The sequence below is a fragment of the Oncorhynchus masou genome, unplaced genomic scaffold (assembly GCF_036934945.1).
Source record: "Oncorhynchus masou masou isolate Uvic2021 unplaced genomic scaffold, UVic_Omas_1.1 unplaced_scaffold_2279, whole genome shotgun sequence".
Taxonomy (NCBI): domain Eukaryota; kingdom Metazoa; phylum Chordata; class Actinopteri; order Salmoniformes; family Salmonidae; genus Oncorhynchus; species Oncorhynchus masou.
Genome location: NW_027008748.1, coordinates 72,232 through 75,952, shown reverse-complemented (window position 1 = coordinate 75,952; position 3,721 = coordinate 72,232).

The following is a 3,721-nucleotide window of genomic DNA, read 5'->3' as shown; positions in this document are numbered from 1 at the left end:
AGCGCCCTGTTCCTTTATGTAGTGCCCTGTTCCTTTATGTAGCGCCCTATTCCTTTATGTAGTGCCCTGTTCCTTTATGTAGTGCCCTGTTCCTTTATGTAGTGCCCTGTTCCTTTATGTAGCGCCCTATTCCTTTATGTAGTGCCCTGTTCCTTTATGTAGCGCCCTATTCCTTTATGTAGTGCCCTGTTCCTTTATGTAGCGCCTTGTTACTTTATGTAGTGCCCTGTTCCAATATGCAGCGCCCTGTTCCTTTATGTAGTGCCCTGTTCCTTTATGTAGTGCCCTGTTCCTTTATGTAGCGCCCTATTCCTTTATGTAGTGCCCTGTTCCTTTATGTAGCGCCCTGTTCCTTTATGTAGCGCCCTATTCCTTTATGTAGTGCCCTGTTCCTTTATGTAGTGCCCTGTTCCTTTATGTAGCGCCCTGTTCCTTTATGTAGCGCCCTATTCCTTTATGTAGTGCCCTGTTCCTTTATGTAGCGCCCTGTTCCTTTATGTAGTGCCCTGTTCCTTTATGCAGCGCCCTGTTCCTTTATGTAGCGCCCTGTTCCTTTATGTAGTGCCCTGTTCCTTTATGTAGCGCCCTATTCCTTTATGTAGTGCCCTGTTCCTTTATGCAGTGCCCTGTTCCTTTATGTAGCGCCCTGTTCCTTTATGTAGCGCCCTGTTCCTTTATGTAGCGCCCTGTTCCTTTATGTAGCGCCCTGTTCCTTTATGTAGCGCCCTATTCCTTTATGTAGCGCCCTGTTCCTTTATGTAGTGCCCTGTTCCTTTATGTAGCGCCCTGTTCCTTTATGTAGCGCCCTATTCCTTTATGTAGTGCCCTGTTCCTTTATGTGGCGCCCTGTTCCTTTATGTGGCGCCCTGTTCCTTTATGTAGCGCCCTGTTCCTTTATGTAGCGCCCTGTTCCTTTATGCAGCGCCCTGTTCCTTTATGCAGCGCCCTGTTCCTTTATGCAGCGCCCTGTTCCTTTATGTAGCGCCTTTATGTAGTGCCTTTATGTAGCGCCCTGTTCCTTTATGTAGCGCCCTGTTCCTTTATGTAGCGCCCTGTTCCTTTATGTAGCGCCCTGTTCCTTTATGTAGCGCCCTGTTCCTTTATGTAGCGCCCTGTTCCTTTATGTTGCGCCCTGTTCCTTTATGTAGCGCCCTGTTCCTTTATGTTGCGCCCTATTCCTTTATGTAGCGCCCTGTTCCTTTATGTAGTGCCTTTATGTAGCGCCCTGTTCCTTTATGTAGCGCCCTGTTCCTTTATGTAGTGCCCTGTTCCTTTATGTAGCGCCTTTATGTAGCGCCCTGTTCCTTTATGCAGCGCCCTGTTCCTTTATGTAGCGCCCTGTTCCTTTATGCAGCGCCCTGTTCCTTTATGTAGCGCCCTGTTCCTTTATGTAGCGCCCTGTTCCTTCATGTAGTGCCCTGTTCCTTTATGTAGCGCCTTTAGGTAGTACCTTTATGTAGCGCCCTGTTCCTTTATGTAGCGCCCTATTCCTTTATGTAGTGCCCTGTTCCTTTATGTAGCGCCCTGTTCCTTTATGTAGCGCCCTGTTCCTTTATGCAGTGCCCTGTTCCTTTATGTAGCGCCCTGTTCCTTTATGCAGCGCCCTGTTCCTTTATGCAGCGCCCTGTTCCTTTATGCAGCGCCCTGTTCCTTTATGCAGCGCCCTGTTCCTTTATGTAGCGCCCTGTTCCTTTATGCAGCGCCCTGTTCCTTTATGCAGCGCCCTGTTCCTTTATGCAGCGCCCAGTTCCTTTATGTAGCGCCCTGTTCCTTTATGTAGCGCCCTGTTCCTTTATGTAGCGCCCTGTTCCTTTATGTAGCGCCCTGTTCCTTTATGCAGCGCCCTGTTCCTTTATGTAGCGCCCTGTTCCTTTATGTAGCGCCCTGTTCCTTTATGTAGCGCCCTGTTCCTTTATGTAGCGCCCTGTTCCTTTATGCAGCGCCCTGTTCCTTTATGCAGCGCCCTGTTCCTTTATGCAGCGCCCTGTTCCTTTATGTAGCGCCCTGTTCCTTTATGCAGCGCCCTGTTCCTTTATGCAGCGCCCTGTTCCTTTATGTAGCGCCTTTATGTAGTGCCTTTATGTAGCGCCCTGTTCCTTTATGTAGCGCCCTGTTCCTTTATGTAGCGCCCTGTTCCTTTATGTAGCGCCCTGTTCCTTTATGTAGCGCCCTGTTCCTTTATGTAGCGCCCTGTTCCTTTATGTAGCGCCCTATTCCTTTATGTAGTGCCCTGTTCCTTTATGTAGCGCCCTGTTCCTTTATGTAGTGCCTTTATGTAGCGCCCTGTTCCTTTATGTAGCGCCCTGTTCCTTTATGTAGCGCCCTGTTCCTTTATGTAGCGCCCTGTTCCTTTATGTAGTGCCCTGTTCCTTTATGTAGCGCCTTTATGTAGCGCCCTGTTCCTTTATGCAGCGCCCTGTTCCTTTATGTAGCGCCCTGTTCCTTTATGTAGCGCCCTGTTCCTTTATGTAGCGCCCTGTTCCTTTATGCAGCGCCCTGTTCCTTTATGTAGCGCCCTGTTCCTTTATGTAGCGCCCTGTTCCTTTATGTAGCGCCCTGTTCCTTTATGTAGCGCCCTGTTCCTTTATGTAGCGCCCTGTTCCTTTATGTAGTGCCTTTATGTAGCGCCCTGTTCCTTGATGTAGCGCCCTGTTCCTTTATGTAGCGCCCTGTTCCTTTATGTAGCGCCCTGTTCCTTTATGTAGCGCCCTATTCCTTTATGCAGCGCCCTGTTCCTTTATGCAGCGCCCTGTTCCTTTATGTAGCGCCCTATTCCTTTATGCAGCGCCCTGTTCCTTTATGTAGCGCCTTGTTCCTTTATGTAGTGCCCTTATGTAGCGCCCTGTTCCTTTATGTAGCGCCCTGTTCCTTTATGTAGCGCCCTATTCCTTTATGCAGCGCCCTGTTCCTTTATGTAGCGCCTTGTTCCTTTATGTAGTGCCTTTATGTAGCGCCCTGTTCCTTTATGTAGCGCCCTGTTCCTTTATGTAGCGCCCTGTTCCTTTATGTAGCGCCCTGTTCCTTTATGTAGCGCCTTTATGTAGCGCCCTGTTCCTTTATGTAGTGCCTTTATGTAGCGCCCTGTTCCTTTATGTAGCGCCCTGTTCCTTTATGTAGCGCCCTGTTCCTTTATGTAGCGCCCTGTGCCTTTATGTAGCGCCCTGTTCCTTTATGTAGCGCCTTTATGTAGCGCCCTGTTCCTTTATGTAGCGCCCTGTTCCTTTATGTAGCGCCCTGTTCCTTTATGTAGCGCCCTGTTCCTTTATGTAGCGCCCTGTTCCTTTATGTAGCGCCCTGTTCCTTTATGTAGCGCCCAGTTCCTTTATGTAGCGCCCAGTTCCTTTATGTAGCGCCCTGTTCCTTTATGTAGCGCCCTGTGCCTTTATGTAGCGCCCTGTGCCTTTATGTAGCGCCCTGTGCCTTTATGTAGCGCCCTGTTCCTTTATGTAGCGCCCTGTTCCTTTATGTAGAGCCCTGTTCCTTTATGTAGAGCCCTGTTCCTTTATGTAGCGCCCTGTTCCTTTATGTAGCGCCTTTAGGTAGCGCCTTTATGTAGTGCCTTTAGGTAGTGCCTTTAGGTAGTGCCCTGTTCCTTTATGTAGTGCACTACGTTTGACCAGCTCCAATAGCATGCCATTTGGAACGCATACTTTGTTCTGTATTTGTTAAATGGTTGTCTGTTTGTGTGTGTGTGTGTGTGTGTGTGCGTGTGCGCACACAG